Raw genomic sequence first — 18,860 nt, 5'->3', positions numbered from 1 at the left:
TCAGAGGTTTCTTCACTCTGTGGTTCCTTCGATAATACTGATCTGTTTTTAACATCGATGTCTCACTTGTTGCCACCATGTGTGGAGATGTGTCCTTCTATCTTGGACTCTAGGCCTGGGACGTGATTAGCAGACAGAATGTAGACACATTCTGGTATCTGCTAAACACTTGTTTATTAGTACTACATTCAAACAGGTTACACAGAAGGCACGTTATTCCGAGGCACAATTCCAACTTCTCTCTCTCACTCTCAGAGAGAGAGTCTAACAGGTGACTGACTGATGTCAATAGTACATCATTAACTATGTCAGCCATTAGCATATCCCATCTGTTAACCCTTTCTACTACAGTTCGATCATGGATGTGATGAACAGCAGCAAGAATAGCAGAATCAAATTCCTGTAATCACTTGTGAACCCACTGGTGCCTCAGCAAGTTGGATACCTGAGTGAAGCCCTTCTCACACTCGGAGCAGGTGAGCGGCTTCTCCCCGGTGTGAACTCGTCGGTGTGTCAGAAGGTGGGATGAATCACTGAATCGCTTCCCAAACTCGGAGCAGATGAAGGGCCTCTTCCCAGTGTGAACTTGCTGATGTATCAGCAGGTAGGATGAATCAGTGAATCCCTTCCCACACTCAGAGCAGGTGAACGGTCTCTCCCCAATGTGAACTCACCTGTGTGTCAAAAGGTGGGATGACTGACTAAATTCCTGCCCACACTCAGAGCAGGTGAACGGCCTCTCCCCGGTGTGAACTCGCTGGTGTGTCTGCAGGCTGGATAACTGAGTGAATCCCTTCCTACAATCAGAGCAGGTGAACGGCTTCTCCCCAATGTGAATTCTCTGGTATCTCAGCAGAGTAGGTGAACAGCTGAATCCATTCCCACAGTCCCCACATTTCCACAGTTTCTCCTTGTGTCTCTCCAGGTTCAATGATCAGTTGAAGGCTCATCCACAGACAGTCTCTCCCCGCTGTGAATGGTACGATGGTTTTTTCAGTCTGTGTTACTGGTTAAAGCTCTTTCCACAGTCAGAGCACAGGAACACTCTCATTCGGGTATGTGTGTCTCGGTGCTTTTCCAGTCCCAGTGATGTTAAAGCCTTTTAAGCAGACAGAACAGACAAACACTTCTCCTTCTATATTCAAAGGCTGATGATATTCAGGTCCGAATAAATCAAGCGACTCTGTCAGATCTTGACATGGCGATTGGTTTGAGATTTCTGTTGCAAATCCTCCCTTTCTAATATACTGTAATAGGAGTTTACAAAAGTCATCACTGTCAGTACAGGATAGAAATTCAGAACAGACAATTCTAGTTTCTGTGGATCATTCTTTCCTCTTTTACCCCAACAGTCATCCCACACACTCTTCCTCCATTCTCACTCTACTGGGCCTAACATTTACCCTCCCAGTTCTCCTGAAGGTGCTGATTCATGCTGATGTACAGATCCATACATCCGGACACACAAATTAGGAGCAGGAGTTGGCCACTTGCCTCCTCAAACTTGCTCCATATTCAATAAGATCATGACTGATCTGAATGTAATCTCAACATCACATTACTGCCCACCCCCAAAAACCTTTCACCCCCTTATTAATCAAGAATCTATCTAGCTGTGCCTTAAAAATGTTCAAAGACTCTGCTTCCACCGCCTTTTGAGGAAGAGGGCTCCAAAGGCTCACCACCCTCTGAGAGAAAAAAATTTCTTCTGAAATGAGCGACCCCTTATTTTTAAAGTGACCCCTAATACTAGATTCTGCCACAAGAGGAAACATCGTCTCCACATCCACCCTGCCAAGACCCCTCAGGATTTTAAACGTTTCAATTAAGCCGACTCTTACTCTTCTGAATTCCAGTGGATACAAGCCTAACCTGTCCAGCCTTTCCTCATAAGACAACCCGCCCATTCCTGGTATTAGTCCAGTAAACTTTCTCTGAATTGCTTCTAACGCGTTTGCATCTTTCTTTAAATCAGGAGACCATCACTGTACACAGTACTCAAGATGTGGTCTCACCAGTGCCCTGTACAACTGAAGCATAACCTCCCTAATTTTGTATTCAATTCCCCTCACAATAAATGATAACATTCTATTAGCTTTCCTAATTACTTGCTGTACCTGCATATTACCTTTAGTGATTCATGCACTAGAACATCCAGATCCCTCTGAATTTCAGAGCTCTGCAAGTTCTCACCATTTAGATAATATGCTCCTTTTTCATTCTTCCTGCCAAAATGAACGATTTCACATTTGCCCACATTATACTCCATTTAACTGATCTTTGCCCACTCACTTGACTTATATATGTCACTTTGTAGCCTCCTTACGTCCTCTCTAGAATTTACTTTCCTACCTATCTTTGTGTCATCAGCAAATCTAGCCACCATTCCTTTGGTCCCTTTATCCAATTCATTTATATAAATTGTAAAAAATTGAGGTCCCAGCACTGATCCCTGTGGCACACCACTCGTTACATCCTGCCAACCAGAAAAAAGTTGGTTGAACATGATTTCAATTTTACAAAACCATGTCAACTCTGCTTGATTGCCTTGAATTTTTCAAAGTGCCCTGCTATAACATCTTTAATAATAGCTTCTAACATTTTCCCTGTGGCAGATATATAGTCACTACTTCATGTCATGGACACAGAGACCTGAAAATCTTTATGCAGGCTGCTAGCCATATATATGTGTATATACTGGACCACAAATTTGTGCAGTATACACTATATTACTTAATCAGAGATACAGAGGGGATGCATGGAAAAACATTACTTAGAAGTGAGTTGCATTGACCTCAAACTCGCTGCCTGTAAGGATGCTGGAAGGGGAGATGATCAATGGTGTCAACATAAAATTGCACGGTCACTTGAAGGAAACAAACTTACAGGGGAAGGGGGCCGACTGGATTGTTATACAGAGAGTCAGCCATGGACTCACATTGGTGAATGGACTACTTCTGTGTTGTAAAGACTCTATAACTGGAAATTTATAACATAGCAACAATACTATATTAAAAAACTAGAAATAATAATCAATTAAATGTATTACAGACCCATAAATAATATATCTAATATGTATCAAATAACAACACTCGGCATATCTCTGTCCTGTATTAATTTACTGTCCCTTTAAACGTCAGCCATCTCCTGGGAAAACCACCCCTTTAATTGTGAACATTAGGAAAGAGACCATCCTTTTAGCCAGACAAATAAATGTGTCAATCTGAGGGACCAAAGGATGTCAATGTCTTTAAGAGAGAGAGAGACCTGGGCCAACCTTTCCAGAGTCTGCACCCTCCCTGGATTCACTTCCTTTCCCTTCAGTTCCTGCAAGTCAACAATTTGCCCCCAAAATGAGAAAAGAAATGGAAAGGGAGAGAAAAGAAATTGTTTTGCTCACACAAAGCCCGCACTCTGATTGGCTGGAGAACAAGATGAGGCACCGGAAGGGAAGAGGCATTGTGGACTCTCCCCAGCACATGCGCAGATCCCCCCTCCCTTGGACATAGTCCCGGGCAGCCCGCATACATGGCGGATAGAGCGGTTTTCCCAGTGCGCGCCGTTGTGGGAGCTCCCGCTGCCATTACTCATCTGGAGCCCAGTCTCCAAACTCCTGGCACTGGGATGGAAAGTGGGGGTGGGGGGTGCAGTGATCCCGCCCTGACACAACGTACATGTGGGTCATCACTAGATTTGATTGTGACGTCCCCTTAGCAAAACAGTTTGTTAAATTCAGGTGTCAAGATTTAGACACTTGGGTGACATATTGGAGAGGGCAATTGGTGAGTGTGAAACTGAACCCTGGAGTCAGCACCTTTAGGGGAGGAGAATTGGGGGGAAAGCAGGAGGGGGATAATAGGAGGAATTAGTGTTCAATTAAATAGGGAGGAGGGAGTGTGTGAGGGACAGAGATTTATAGCTCGACAGGTAGCAGGATAGTGACATTGTCAGTGGGCTGGTATTCCAGAGACCCCGGGTAATTCTCTGGGGACCCGAGTTCGCCATCACGGCAACTGACAAAATTTGAATTCAACAAATACCTGGAGTTGAAGGTTTGATGATGACAGTGAAACCTTTGCCGATTGTTGCAAAAACCTTTCTGATCCCATAAGGAAATCTGCTGTCCTTACCCAGTCTGCCTACGTTGACTCCAGACCCACAGCAATGCAGTTGAGTTGTAAATGCCCTCTGAACAAGGGCAATTTGGTATGAGCCACCCACATTCCAGAACTGACTGAGAAAAAGGGAGTGGGATGTTCTATGACATAATCTTGAACAACTTTATCAATTTCTGTTTCAAAATGCTCCTTGGGACATTGACCTTGAACCCGCAATGGACTATGTCAGAGGTAAAGGCCATACTGGGCTCAATTTCATTGAAAATACAGCACAGAAACAGGACGTCCTGTTACATTTTGTTACACTGAAGGTGAGATATTAATATAGGCTGTTGTTTTATTGAAGGCTGCATCTTGAACTCCCTCACTGCCCCCTAACTCCAAGACCCCTATGAACAGTCTGATCAACAATCTCATTCCCACAGACCAGCCCAACCCAGCCATTCTCAGTGAATCTCCTCTCCTCAGGCCCCCTTGTGACTCTGTCCCTGCTCTCTCACTGTGCTGAGTTCAGGTGTGAACAAAATATTTTTGTCTTCAGATTTTCACCCTGAAAGGTTTAATGCACCAGGAGACGATGAATAGGCTGGGCCTCTTCACTCTTGGAAAGACAAGGCTGAGAGCGAATGGAGGTTTTAATAATTCTGAAAGGTTTTGATAGACACAGACAATGTTTCCACTTGTAGGAGGAAGAGCAAAACTAGAGGCCATCAACATAAGATAGTGATTGATTAATCTAATCGGGAATTCAGGAGAAACTTCTTTCCCAGAGAGCGGTGAGAATGTGGAACTCGCTACCACAGGGAGGTGTGGAGGTGAATAACCTGGATACATTTAAGGAGAAGCTGGGTAAACACATGGGGGAGAAATGAACAGAAGGATTCACTGAGAGTGAGATGAGAAAGAATGAGAGGAAACTCAAGTGAAGTATAAACACTGACATGGATTGGATGGGCTGAATGGCCTGTTTTTGTGCTGTATATTCAGTGTAATTGAACCTGGTATTAGCTTTAACTCTGACATAATCAATTCCGGGTTAAAGAGAAACAGTTTAACTCACAGAAGAACATTTCAGCTCATTGTTTCCAGCTATTGTCCAATCACTGCCTCTTGTCAGTCAGGTGTCCAAGTGAGGAGCCAACACATTCAATTCAAATACAAACATCTCATGTGATTGGTTTCTAAAAACTTTGAAGAGCAGATCTTTTGAAAATGGATGGAAACTATTTAAATTTACTGGGCCCCAGTCACTTCCTAAAACAATTATTATTTATCAGCCAGTCTTTTTCATATTGGAGAGTCTGTTTCATCCAGCACAACGCAGCCCACTTTAATGGCAGCCCATCCTCCACCTTCAATACTCACCCCCACCACCAGTGCAGGACAGTGGCTGCAGCGTGTACCATCTACAAGATGCACTGCATTGATTCACCGAAGCTGCTTCAACATCACCTTCCAAACCCACTACATCTACTATCTCGAACAGCAACAGACACATGGGAACAGCATCAGTTGAGATTCCCCTCCGACTGGCACATCATCCTGACTTGGATCTGTATTGTCCAGGAAGAGAAGCCGGGAGTTGAAAAGAAGCGCGAGAGAAGCCCGGAGTTGAAGGAAGAGCGAGAGACGCCGACAGTTCAAGAGAAGCGCGAGAGGAGTCGGGAGTTGAAGGGAAGAGCGAGAGACGCCGGCAGTTGAAGAGAAGCGCGAGAGAAGCCGGGAGTTGAAGGGAAGAGCGAGAGACGCCGGCAGTTGAAGAGAAGCGCGAGAGGAGCCGGCAGTTGAAGGGAAGCGTGAGAGGGGTCGGGAGTTGAAGGGAAGCGTGAGAGGGGTCGGGAGTTGAAGGGAAGTGCGAGAGGAGTTGGGAATTGAAGGGAAGTGTAAGAGACGCCGACAGTTGAAGAGAAGCCCGAGAGAAGCCGGGAGTTGAAGAGAAGCCCGAGAGAAGCCGGGAGTTGAAGAGAAGCCCGAGAGAAGCCTGGAGTTGAAGAGAAGCCCGAGAGAAGCCGGGAGTTGAAGGGAAGAGCGAGAGACGCCGGCAGTTGAAGAGAAGCGCGAGAGAAGCCGGGAGTTGAAGAGAAGCCCGAGAGAAGCCGGGAGTTGAAGGGAAGAGCGAGAGACACCGGAAGTTGAAGGGAAGCGCGAGAGAAGCCGGGAGTTGAAGGGAAGCGCGAGAGACGCCGGCAGTTGAAGAGAAGCGCGAGAGAAGCCGGGAGTTGAAGGGAAGAGCGAGAGACGCCGGCAGGTAAGACAAGCGCGAGAGAAGCTGTGAGTTGAAGGGAAGCGCGAGAGACGCCGACAGTTGAAGAGAGGCACGAGAGGAGCCGGCAGTTGAAGAGAATAGCCAGAGGAACCGGCATTTGAAGGGAAGCGTGAGAGGAGTCGGGAGTTGAAGGGAAATGCGAGAGGAGCCGGCAGTTGAAGAGAAGCGCAAGAGGAGCCGGTAGTTGAAGAGAAGCGACAGAGGAGCCGGCAGTTGAAGGGAAGCGCGAGAGGAGTCGGGAGTTGAAGGGAAATGCGAGAGGAGCCGGCAGTTGAAGAGAAGCGCAAGAGGAGCCAGTAGTTGAAGGGAAGCGCGAGAAGAGCTGGCAGTTGAGGAGAAGCGCGAGAGGAGTCGGGACTTGAAGGGAAACGCGAGAGGAGCCGGCAGTTGAAGAGAAGCGCAAGAGGAGCCAGTAGTTGAAGGGAAGCGCAAGAAGAGCTGGCAGTTGAGGAGAAGCGCGAGAGGAGCTGGCAGTTGAAGGGAAGCGCGAGAAGAGCCGGCATTCGAAGTGAAGAGCGAGAATAGCCGGCAGTTGAAGGGAAGCGCCAGAGGAGTCGGGAGTTGAAGGGAACTGTGAGAGATGCCGACAGTTGAAGGAAAGCGCGAGAGACACCGGCAGTGGAAGGGAAGCGCGAGAGGAGCCGGTAGTTGAAGGGAAGCATGAGAGACGCAGGCAGTTGAAGAGAAGTGCGAGAGGAGCAGGGAGATGAAGGGCAGCGCGAGAGGAGCAGGGAGATGAAGGAAAGTGCAAGAGAAGCAGGCAGTTGATGACAAGGGCGAGAGGTGCCCGCAGTTGAAGAGATGTGCCAGAGGAGCCGGCAGTTGAAGGGAAGCGCGAGAGGAGTCGGGAGTTGAAGGGAAGTGTGAGAGGAGTCGGCAGTTGAAGGGAAGCGCGAGAGCAGTCGGGAGTTGAAGGGAAGTGTGAGAGACGCCGACAGTTGAATGGAAGCGCCAGAAGAGCTGGCAGTCGAAGTGAAGAGTGAGAGGAGCTGGTAGTTGAAGGGAAGCGTGAGAAGAGCTGGCAGTCGAAGTGAAAAGCGAGAGGAGCTGGCAGTTGAAGAGAAGCGCGAGAGGGGCCGGCAGTTGAAGAGAAGCGCGAGAGGAGCCGGCAGTTGAATAGAAGCGCGAGAGATGCCGGCAGTTGAAGAGAAGCGCCAGAGGAGCCGGCAGTTGAAGGGAAGCACGAGAGCAGTTGGGAGTTGAAGGGAAGTGTGAGAGACGCCAAAAGTTGAAGGAAAGCGCCAGAAGAGCTTGCAGTCGAAGTGAAGAGCGAGAGGAGCCGGCAGTTGAAGGGAAGCGTGAGAGATGCCGGCAATTGAAGGGAAGCGCGAGAGGGGTCTGGAGTTGAAGGGAAGCGCGAGAGGAGCCGGCAGTTGAAGGGAAGCGTGAGAGACGACTGCAGTTGAAGAGAAGCGCGAGAGACGCCGGCAGTTGAAGAGAAGCACGAGAGGTGCCGGCAGTTGAAGGGAAGCGTGAGAGACGACTGCAGTTGAAGAGAAGCGCGAGAGACGCCGGCAGTTGAAGAGAGGCATGAGAGGAGCCGGCAGTTGAAGAGAATAGCCAGAAGAGCCGGCATTTGAAGGGAAGCGCGAGAGGAGTCGGGAGTTGAAGGGAAGTGTGGGAGGAGTCAGGAGTTGAAGGGAACTGTGAGAGATGCCGACAGTTGAAGGGAAGCGCGAGAGGAGCCGATAGGTGAAGGAAAGCACGAGAGACACAGGTAGTTGAAGAGAAGTGCTAGAGGAGCAGGGAGATGAAGGGCAGCGCGAGAGGAGCAGGGAGATGAAGGGAAGCGCGAGAGGAGCCGGCAGTTGAAGGGAAGCGTGAAAGATGCGGGCAGTTGAAGGGAAGCGCGAGAGGAGTCTGGAGTTGAAGGGAAGCGCGAGAGAAGCCGGGAGTTGAAGAGAAGCGCGAGAGAAGCCGGGAGTTAAAGGAAGCGCGAGAGACGCCGGCAGTTGAAGAGAAGCGCGAGAGAAGCCGGGAGTTGAAGGGAAGAGCGAGAGACGCCGGCAGGTAAGACAAGCGCGAGAGAAGCTGTGAGTTGAAGGGAAGCGCGAGAGACGCCGACAGTTGAAGAGAGGCACGAGAGGAGCCGGCAGTTGAAGAGAATAGCCAGAGGAGCCGGCATTTGAAGGGAAGCGTGAGAGGAGTCGGGAGTTGAAGGGAAATGCGAGAGGAGCCGGCAGTTGAAGAGAAGCGCAAGAGGAGCCGGTAGTTGAAGAGAAGCGACAGAGGAGCTGGCAGTTGAAGGGAAGCGCGAGAGGAGTCGGGAGTTGAAGGGAAATGCGAGAGGAGCCGGCAGTTGAAGAGAAGCGCAAGAGGAGCCAGTAGTTGAAGGGAAGCGCGAGAAGAGCTGGCAGTTGAGGAGAAGCGCGAGAGGAGCTGGCAGTTGAAGGGAAGTGCGAGAAGAGCCGGCATTCGAAGTGAAGAGCGAGAATAGCCGGCAGTTGAAGGGAAGCGCCAGAGGAGTCGGGAGTTGAAGGGAACTGTGAGAGATGCCGACAGTTGAAAGAAAGCGCGAGAGACACCGGCAGTGGAAGGGAAGCGCGAGAGGAGCCGGTAGTTGAAGGGAAGCATGAGAGACGCAGGCAGTTGAAGAGAAGTGCGAGAGGAGCAGGGAGATGAAGGGCAGCGCGAGAGGAGCAGGGAGATGAAGGAAAGTGCGAGAGACACCGGCAGTGGAAGGGAAGCGCGAGAGGAGCCGGTAGTTGAAGGGAAGCATGAGAGACGCAGGCAGTTGAAGAGAAGTGCGAGAGGAGCAGGGAGATGAAGGGCAGCGCGAGAGGAGCAGGGAGATGAAGGAAAGTGCGAGAGAAGCAGGCAGTTGATGACAAGGGCGAGAGGTGCCCGCAGTTGAAGAGAAGCGCCAGAGGAGCCGGCAGTTGAAGGGAAGCGCGAGAGGAGTCGGGAGTTGAAGGGAAGTGTGAGAGACTCCGACAGGTGAATGGAAGCGCTAGAAGAGCTGGCAGTCGAAGGGAAGTGCGAGAGGAGCTGGTAGTTGAAGGGAAGTGTGAGAAGAGCTGGCAGTCGAAGTGAAGAGTGAGAGGAGCAGGCAGTTGAAGGGAAGCACGAGAGACACCGGCAGTTGAAGAGAAGCACCAGAGGAGCCGGCAGTTGAAGGGAAGCGCCAGAGGAGTCGGGAGTTGAAGGGAAGTGTGAGAGGAGTCGGGAGTTGAAGGGAACTGTGCGAGACGCCGGCAGTTGAAGGGATGCGCAAGAGGAGCCGGTTGTTGAAGGGAAGCACGAGAGACGCAGGCAGTTGAAGAAAAGTGCGAGAGGAGCCGGCAGTTGAAGGGAAGCGTGAGAGACGACTGCAGTTGAAGAGAAGCGCGAGAGATGCCGGCAGTTGAAGAGAGGCACGAGAGGAGCCGGCAGTTGAAGAGAATAGCCAGAAGAGCCGGCATTTGAAGGGAAGCGCGAGAGGAGTCGGGAGTTGAAGGGAAGCGTGAGAGACGCCAACAGTTGAAGAGAAGTGCGAGAGGAGTCGGGAGTTGAAGGGAAGAGTGAGAGACGCAGACAGTTGAAGAGAAGCGCTAGAGGAGTCGGGAGTTGAAGGGAAGCGCGAGAGGAGCTGGCAGTTGAAGGGAAGCGCGAGAGGTGCCGGCAGTTGAAGGGAAGCGCGAGAGGAGCCGGTAGTTGAAGGGAAGCGACAGAGGAGCCGGCAGTTGAAGGGAAGCGCGAGAGCAGTCGGGAGTTGAAGGGAAGTGTGAGAGACGCCGACAGTTGAATGGAAGCGCCAGAAGAGCTGGCAGTCGAAGTGAAGAGCAAGAGGAGCTGGTAGTTGAAGGGAAGCGCGAGAAGAGCTGGCAGTCGAAGTGAAGAGCGAGAGGAGCTGGCAGTTGAAGAGAAGCGCGAGAGGGGCCGGCAGTTGAAGAGAAGCGCGAGAGGAGCCGGCAGTTGAATAGAAGCGCAAGAGCTGCCGGCAGTTGAAGAGAAGCGCCAGAGGAGCCGGCAGTTGAAGGGAAGCATGAGAGCAGTCGGGAGTTGCAGGGAAGTGTGAGAGACGCCGAAAGTTGAAGGGAAGCGCCAGAAGAGCTTGCAGTCGAAGTGAAGAGTGAGAGGAGCTGGCCGTTGAAGGGAAGCGTGAGAGATGCCGGAAATTGAAGGGAAGCGCGAGAGGGGTCTGGAGTTGAAGGGAAGCGCAAGAGGAGCCGGCAGTTGAAGGGAAGCGTGAGAGACGACTGCAGTTGAAGAGAAGCGTGAGAGACGCCGGCAGTTGAAGAGAAGCGCGAGAGGTGCCGGCAGTTGAAGGGAAGCGTGAGAGACGACTGCAGTTGAAGAGAAGCGCGAGAGACGCCGGCAATTGAAGAGAGGCACAAGAGGAGCCGGAAGTTGAAGAGAATAGCCAGAAGAGCCGGCATTTGAAGGGAAGCGCGAGAGGAGTCAGGATTTGAAGGGAAACGTGAGAGACGCCAACAGTTGAAGAGAAGTGCGAGAGGAGTCGGGAGTTGAAGGGAATTGTGAGAGGAGTCAGGAGTTGAAGGGAACTGTGAGAGATGCCGACAGTTGAAGGGAAGCGCGAGAGATGCCGGCAGTTGAAGGGAAGCGCGAGAGGAATCGATAGGTGAAGGGAAGCACGAGAGACACAGGCAGTTGAAGAGAAGTGCTAGAGGAGCAGGGAGATGAAGGGCAGCGCGAGAGGAGCAGGGAGATGAAGGAAAGTGCGCGAGGAGCAGGCAGTTGATGACAAGGGCGAGAGGTGTCCGCAGTTGAAGAGAAGCGCCAGAGGAGCCGACAGTTTAAGGGAAGCGCGAGAGGAGTCGGGAGTTGAAGGGAAGTGTGAGAGGAGTCGGCAGTTGAAGGGAAGCGCGAGAGCAGTCGGAAGTTGAAGGGAAGTGTGAGAGACGCCGACAGTTGAATGGAAGCGCCAGAAGAGCTGGCAGTTGAAGGGAAGTGCGAGAGGAGCTGGTAGTTGAAGGGAAGCGCGAGAAGAGCTGGCAGTCGAAGTGAAGAGTGAGAGGAGCAGGCAGTTGAAGGGAAGCGCGAGAGACACTGGCAGTTGAAGAGAAGCACCAGAGGAGCCGGCAGTTGAAGGGAAGCGCGAGAGGAGTCGGGAGTTGAAGGGAAGTGTGAGAGGAGTCGGGAGTTGAAGGGAACTGTGTGAGACGCCGGCAGTTGAAGGGATGCGCAAGAGGAGCCGGTTGTTGAAGGGAAGCACGAGAGATGCAGGCAGTTGAAGAAAAGTGCGAGAGGAGCCGGCAGTTGAAGGGAAGCGTGAGAGACGACTGCAGTTGAAGAGAAGCACGAGAGACGCCGGCAGTTGAAGAGAGGCACGAGAGGAGCCGGCAGTTGAAGAGAATAGCCAGAAGAGCCGGCATTTGAAGGGAAGCGCGAGAGGAGTCGGGAGTTGAAGGGAAGCGTGAGAGACGCCAACAGTTGAAGAGAAGTGCGAGAGGAGTCGGGAGTTGAAGGGAAGAGTGAGAGACGCAGACAGTTGAAGAGAAGCGCTAGAGGAGTCGGGAGTTGAAGGGAAGCGCGAGAGGCGCCGGCAGTTGAAGGGAAGCGCGAGAGGAGCCGGTAGTTGAAGAGAAGCGACAGAGGAGCCGGCAGTTGAAGGGAAGCGCGAGAGGAGTCGGGAGTTGAAGGGAAACGCGAGAGGAGCAGGCAGTTGAAGAGAAGCGCAAGAGGAGCCAGTAGTTGAAGGGAAGCGTGAGAAGAGCTGGCAGTTGAGGAGAAGCGTGAGAGGAGCTGGCAGTTGAAGAGAAGTGCGAGAAGAGCTGGCAGTCGAAGTGAAGAGCAAGAGTAGCCGGCAGTTGAAGGGAAGCGCCAGAGGAGTCGGGAGTTGAAGCGAACTGTGAGAGATGCCGACAGTTGAAGGAAAGCGCGAGAGACACCGGCAGGTGAAGGGAAGCGTGAGAGGAGCAGGTAGTTGAAGGGAAGCACGAGAGACGCAGGCAGTTGAAGAGAAGTGCGAGAGGAGCAGGCAGATGAAGGGCAGCGCGAGAGGAGCAGGGAGATGAAGGAAAGTGCGAGAGGAGCAGGCAGTTGAAGGGAAGCGCGAGAGCAGTCGGGAGTTGAAGGGAAGTGTGAGAGACGCCGACAATTGAATGGAAGCGCTAGAAGAGCTGGCAGTCGAAGTGAAAGCGAGAGGAGCTGGTAGTTGAAGGGAAGCGCGAGAAGAGCTGGCAGTCGAAGTGAAGAGTGAGAGGAGCCGGCAGTTGAAGAGAAGCGCCAGAGGAGCCGGCAGTTGAAGGGAAGCGTGAGAGGATTCGGGAGTTGAAGGAAAGTGTGAGAGGAGTTGGGAGTTGAAGGGAACTGTGCGAGACGCCGGCAGTTGAAGGAATGCACAAGAGGAGCCGGTTGTTGAAGGGAAGCACGAGAGACGCAGGCAGTTGAAGAGAAGTGCGAGAGGAGCAGGAAGATGAAGGGAAGCGCGAGAGGAGCTGGCAGTTGTATAGAAGCGCGAGAGATGCTGGCAGTTGAAGAGAAGCGCCAGAGGAGCCGGCAGTTGAAGGGAAGCGCGAGAGCATTCGGGAGTTGAAGGGAAGTGTGAGAGACGCTGGCAGTTGAAGGGAAGCGCGAGAGGAGTCTGGAGTTGAAGAGAAGCGCGAGAGGAGCCGGCAGTTGAAGGGAAGCGTGAGAGATGACTGCAGTTGAAGAGAAGCGCGAGAGACGCCGGCAGTTGAAGAAAAGTGCGAGAGGAGCCGGCTGTTGAAGGGAAGCGCGAGAGATGCCGGCAGTTGAAGGGAAGCGCGAGAGGAGTCTGGAGTTGAAGAGAAGCGCGAGAGGAGCCGGCAGTTGAAGGGAAGCGTGAGAGATGACTGCAGTTGAAGAGAAGCGCGAGAGACGCCGGCAGTTGAAGAAAAGTGCGAGAGGAGCCGGCTGTTGAAGGGAAGCGCGAGAGACGCCAGCAGTTGAAGAGAGGCACGAGAGGAGCCGGCAGTTGAAGAGAATAGCCAGAGGAGCCGGCATTTGAAGGGAAGCGCGAGAAGATACGGGAGTTGAAGGGAAGCGTGAGAGATGCCAACAGTTGAAGAGAAGTGCGAGAGGAGTCGGGAGTTGAAGGGAAGCGCGAGAGGAGCTGGCAGTTGAAGGGAAGCGCGAGAGGCGCTGGCAGTTGAAGGGAAGCGCGAGAGGAGCCGTAGCTGAAGAGAAGCGACAGAGGAGCCGGCAGTTGAAGGGAAGAGCGAGAGACGCCGGCAGTTGAAGAGAAGCGCGAGAGAAGCCGGGAGTTGAAGAGAAGCCCGAGAGAAGCCGGGAGTTGAAGGGAAGAGCGAGAGATGCCGACAGTTGAAGAGAAGCGCGAGAGGAGCCGTGAGATGAAGGGAAGAGCGAGAGTCACAGGAAGTTGAAGGGAAGAGCGAGAGACGCCGGCAGTCGAAGAGAAGTGCGAGAGGAGTCGGGAGTTGAAGGGAAGAGCGAGAGACGCCGGCAGTTGAAGAGAAGCGCGAGAGAAGCCGGGAGTTAAAGGGAAGAGCGAGAGACGCCGGCAGTTTAAGAGAAGCGCGAGAGAAGCCGGCAATTGAAGAAAAGCGCCAGAGGAGCTGGCAGTTGAAGGGAAGCGTGAGAAGAGCTCGCAGTTGAAGGGAAGTGCGAGAGACGCCGGCAGTTCAAGGGAAGTGCGAGAGACGCCGGCAGTTCAAGGGAAGCGCGAGAAGAGCCGGCAGTTCAAGGGAAGCGCGAGAGGAGCCGGCAGTTGAAGGGAAGCGTGAAAGACACCGGCAGTTTAAGAGAAGCACGAGAGAAGCCGGGAGTTGAAGGGAAGCGCGAGAGGGGCCGGCAGTTGAATGGAAGCGCCAGAGGAGTCGGGAATTGAAGGGAAGCGTGAGAGTGGTCGGGAGTTGAAGGCAAGTGCGAGAGGAGTTGGGAATTGAAAGGAAGTGTGAGAGACGCTGACAGTTGAAGAGAAGCGTGAGAGAAGCCGGGAGTTGAAGAGAAGCGCGAGAGAAGCCGGGAGTTGAAGGGAAGCGCGAGAGACGCCGGCAGTTGAAGAGAAGCGCGAGAGAAGCCGGGAGTTGAAGGGAAGAGCGAGAGACGCCGGCAGGTAAGACAAGCGCGAGAGAAGCTGTGAGTTGAAGGGAAGCGCGAGAGACGCCGACAGTTGAAGAGAGGCACGAGAGGAGCCGGCAGTTGAAGAGAATAGACAGAGGAGCCGGCATTTGAAGGGAAGCGTGAGAGGAGTCGGGAGTTGAAGGGAAGTGCGAGAGGAGTCGGGAGTTGAAGGGAAATGCGAGAGGAGCCGGCAGTTGAAGAGAAGCGCAAGAGGAGCCAGTAGTTGAAGGGAAGCGCGAGAAGAGCTGGCAGTTGAGGAGAAGCACGAGAGGAGTCGGGACTTGAAGGGAAACGCGAGAGGAGCCGGCAGTTGAAGAGTAGCGCAAGAGGAGCCAGAAGTTGAAGGGAAGCGCGAGAAGAGCTGGCAGTTGACGAGAAGCGCGAGAGGAGCTGGCAGTTGAAGGGAAGCGCCAGAAGAGCCGGCATTCGAAGTGAAGAGCGAGAATAGCCGGCAGTTGAAGGGAAGCGCCAGAGGAGTCGGGAGTTGAAGGGAACTGTGAGAGATGCCGACAGTTGAAGGAAAGCGCGAGAGACACCGGCAGTGGAAGGGAAGCGCGAGAGGAGCCGGTAGTTGAAGGGAAGCATGAGAGACGCAGGCAGTTGAAGAGAAGTGCGAGAGGAGCAGGGAGATGAAGGGCAGCGCGAGAGGAGCAGGGAGATGAAGGAAAGTGCGAGAGAAGCAGGCAGTTGATGACAAGGGCGAGAGGTGCCCGCAGTTGAAGAGATGTGCCAGAGGAGCCGGCAGTTGAAGGGAAGCGCGAGAGGAGTCGGGAGTTGAAGGGAAGTGTGAGAGGAGTCGGCAGTTGAAGGGAAGCGCGAGAGCAGTCGGGAGTTGAAGGGAAGTGTGAGAGACGCCGACAGTTGAATGGAAGCGCCAGAAGAGCTTGCAGTCGAAGTGAAGAGCGAGAGGAGCTGATAGTTGAAGGGAAGCGCGAGAAGAGCTGGCAGTCGAAGTGAAGAGCGAGAGGAGCTGGCAGTTGAAGAGAAGCGCGAGAGGGGCCGGCAGTTGAAGAGAAGCGCCAGAGGAGCCGGCAGTTGAAGGGAAGCACGAGAGCAGTTGGGAGTTGAAGGGAAATGTGAGAGACGCCAAAAGTTGAAGGGAAGCGCCAGAAGAGCTTGCAGTCGAAGTGAAGAGCGAGAGGAGCCGGCAGTTGAAGGGAAGCGTGAGAGATGCCGGCAATTGAAGGGAAGCGCGAGAGGGGTCTGGAGTTGAAGGGAAGCGCGAGAGGAGCTGGCAGTTGAAGGGAAGCGTGAGAGACGACTGCAGTTGAAGAGAAGCGCGAGAGACGCCGGCAGTTGAAGAGAGGCACGAGAGGAGCCGGCAGTTGAAGGGAAGCGCGAGAGGAGTCGGGAGTTGAAGGGAAGTGTGAGAGGAGTCGGGAGTTGAAGGGAACTGTGCGAGACGCCGGCAGTTGAAGGGATGCGCAAGAGAAGCCGGTTGTTGAAGGGAAGCACGAGAGACGCAGGAAGTTGAAGAAAAGTGCGAGAGGAGCCGGCTGTTGAAGGGAAGCGTGAGAGACGACTGCAGTTGAAGAGAAGCGCGAGAGACGCCGGCAGTTGAAGAGAGGCACGAGAGGAGCCGGCAGTTGAAGAGAATAGCCAGAAGAGCTGGCATTTGAAGGGAAGCGCGAGAGGAGTCGGGAGTTGAAGGGAAGCGTGAGAGACGCCAACAGTTGAAGAGAAGTGCGAGAGGAGTCGGGAGTTGAAGGGAAGAGTGAGAGACGCAGACAGTTGAAGAGAAGCGCTAGAGGAGTCGGGAGTTGAAGGGAAGCGCGAGAGGAGCTGGCAGTTGAAGGGAAGCGCGAGAGGCGCCGGCAGTTGAAGGGAAGCGCGAGAGGAGCCGGTAGTTGAAGAGAAGCGACAGAGGAGCCGGCAGTTGAAGGGAAGCGCGAGAGGAGTCTTGAGTTGAAGGGAAACGCGAGAGGAGCCGGCAGTTGAAGAGAAGCGCAAGAGGAGCCAGTAATTGAAGGGAAGCGTGAGAAGAGCTGGCAGTTGAGGAGAAGCGTGAGAGGAGCTGGCAGTTGAAGGGAAGTGCGAGAAGAGCTGGCAGTCGAAGTGAAGAGCAAGAGTAGCCGGCAGTTGAAGGGAAGCGCCAGAGGAGTCGGGAGTTGAAGCGAACTGTGAGAGATGCCGACAGTTGAAGGAAAGCGCGAGAGACACCGGCAGTTGAAGGGAAGCACGAGAGACGCAGGCAGTTGAAGAGAAGTGCGAGAGGAGCAGGCAGATGAAGGGCAGCGCGAGAGGAGCAGGGAGATGAAGGAAAGTGCGAGAGGAGCAGGCAGTTGAAGGGAAGCGCGAGAGCAGTCGGGAGTTGAAGGGAAGTGTGAGAGACGCCGACAATTGAATGGAAGCGCTAGAAGAGCTGGCAGTCGAAGTGAAAGCGAGAGGAGCTGGTAGTTGAAGGGAAGCGCGAGAAGAGCTGGCAGTCGAAGTGAAGAGTGAGAGGAGCCGGCAGTTGAAGAGAAGCGCCAGAGGAGCCGGCAGTTGAAGGGAAGCGCGAGAGGATTCGGGAGTTGAAGGAAAGTGTGAGAGGAGTTGGGAGTTGAAGGGAACTGTGCGAGACGCCGGCAGTTGAAGAGAAGCAAGAGAGACGCAGGCAGTTAAAGAGAAGTGCGAGAGGAGCAGGAAGATGAAGGGAAGCGCGAGAGGAGCTGGCAGTTGAATAGAAGTGCGAGAGATGCTGGCAGTTGAAGAGAAGCGCCAGAGGAGCCGGCAGTTGAAGGGAAGCGCGAGAGGAGCTGGCAGTTGTATAGAAGCGCGAGAGATGCTGGCAGTTGAAGAGAAGCGCCAGAGGAGCCGGCAGTTGAAGGGAAGCGCGAGAGCAGTCGGGAGTGGAAGGGAAGTGTGAGAGACGCTGGCAGTTGAAGGGAAGCGCCAGAAGAGCTTGCAGTCGAAGTGAAGAGCGAGAGGAGCCGGCAGTTGAAGGGAAGCGCCAGAGGAGTCGGGAGTTGAAGGGAACTGTGAGAGATGCCGACAGTTGAAGGAAAGCGCGAGAGACACCGGCAGTGGAAGGGAAGCGCGAGAGGAGCCGGTAGTTGAAGGGAAGCATGAGAGACGCAGGCAGTTGAAGAGAAGTGCGAGAGGAGCAGGGAGATGAAGGGCAGCGCGAGAGGAGCAGGGAGATGAAGGAAAGTGCGAGAGAAGCAGGCAGTTGATGACAAGGGCGAGAGGTGCCCGCAGTTGAAGAGATGTGCCAGAGGAGCCGGCAGTTGAAGGGAAGCGCGAGAGGAGTCGGGAGTTGAAGGGAAGTGTGAGAGGAGTCGGGAGTTGAAGGGAACTGTGCGAGACGCCGGCAGTTGAAGGAATGCACAAGAGGAGCCGGTTGTTGAAGGGAAGCACGAGAGACGCAGGCAGTTGAAGAGAAGTGCGAGAGGAGCAGGAAGATGAAGGGAAGCGCGAGAGGAGCTGGCAGTTGAAGAGAAGCGCCAGAGGAGCCGGCAGTTGAAGGGAAGCGCGAGAGCAGTTGGGAGTTGAAGGGAAGTGTGAGAGACGCTGGCTGTTGAAGGGAAGCGCCAGAAGAGCTTGCAGTCGAAGTGAAGAGCGAGAGGAGCCGGCAGTTGAAGGGAAGCGCGAGAGATGCCGGCAGTTGAAGGGAAGCGCGAGAGGAGTCTGGAGTTGAAGAGAAGCGCGAGAGGAGCCGGCAGTTGAAGGGAAGCGTGAGAGATGACTGCAGTTGAAGAGAAGCGCGAGAGACGCCGGCAGTTGAAGAAAAGTGCGAGAGGAGCCGGCTGTTGAAGGGAAGCGCGAGAGACGCCAGCAGTTGAAGAGAGGCACGAGAGGAGCCGGCAGTTGAAGAGAATAGCCAGAGGAGCCGGCATTTGAAGGGAAGCGCGAGAAGAGTCGGGAGTTGAAGGGAAGCGTGAGAGATGCCAACAGTTGAAGAGAAGTGCGAGAGGAGTCGGGAGTTGAAGGGAAGCGCGAGAGGAGCTGGCAGTTGAAGGGAAGCGCGAGAGGTGCCGGCAGTTGAAGGGAAGCGCGAGAGGAGCCGTAGCTGAAGAGAAGCGACAGAGGAGCCGGCAGTTGAAGGGAAGAGCGAGAGACGCCGGCAGTTGAAGAGAAGCGCGAGAGAAGCCGGGAGTTGAAGAGAAGCCCGAGAGAAGCCGGGAGTTGAAGGGAAGAGCGAGAGACGCCGACAGTTGAAGAGAAGCGCGAGAGGAGCCGTGAGATGAAGGGAAGAGCGAGAGACACCGGAAGTTGAAGGGAAGAGCGAGAGACGCCGGCAGTCGAAGAGAAGCGCGAGAGGAGTCGGGAGTTGAAGGGAAGAGCGAGAGACGCTGGCAGTTGAAGAGAAGCGCGAGAGAAGCCGGGAGTTAAAGGGAAGAGCGAGAGACGCCGGCAGTTTAAGAGAAGCGCGAGAGAAGCCGGCAATTGAAGAAAAGCGCCAGAGGAGCTGGCAGTTGAAGGGAAGCGCGAGAGGAGCTCGCAGTTGAAGGGAAGTGCGAGAGACGCCGGCAGTTCAAGGGAAGTGCGAGAGACGCCGGCAGTTC

At 53.7% G+C, this 18,860-nt stretch overlaps 1 protein-coding gene and 1 pseudogene across 1 annotated transcript in view; both read right to left on the bottom strand.

Moving 5' to 3' along the window:
• Positions 1 to 18,860, bottom strand: part of LOC121273703 (zinc finger protein 229-like) — a 1,112,939-nt gene that overhangs the window by 956,610 nt on the left and 137,469 nt on the right. The gene's annotated exons all lie outside the window — the stretch shown is intronic.
• LOC121273590 overlaps positions 407 to 18,860 on the bottom strand; it is a 101,748-nt pseudogene continuing 83,294 nt past the window's right edge.

Source organism: Carcharodon carcharias (genome assembly GCF_017639515.1).
Source record: "Carcharodon carcharias isolate sCarCar2 chromosome 27 unlocalized genomic scaffold, sCarCar2.pri SUPER_27_unloc_1, whole genome shotgun sequence".
Classification (NCBI taxonomy): domain Eukaryota; kingdom Metazoa; phylum Chordata; class Chondrichthyes; order Lamniformes; family Lamnidae; genus Carcharodon; species Carcharodon carcharias.
Note: the sequence above shows the minus strand (reverse complement) of the source record. Positions and strands in the feature narration are given on the sequence as shown.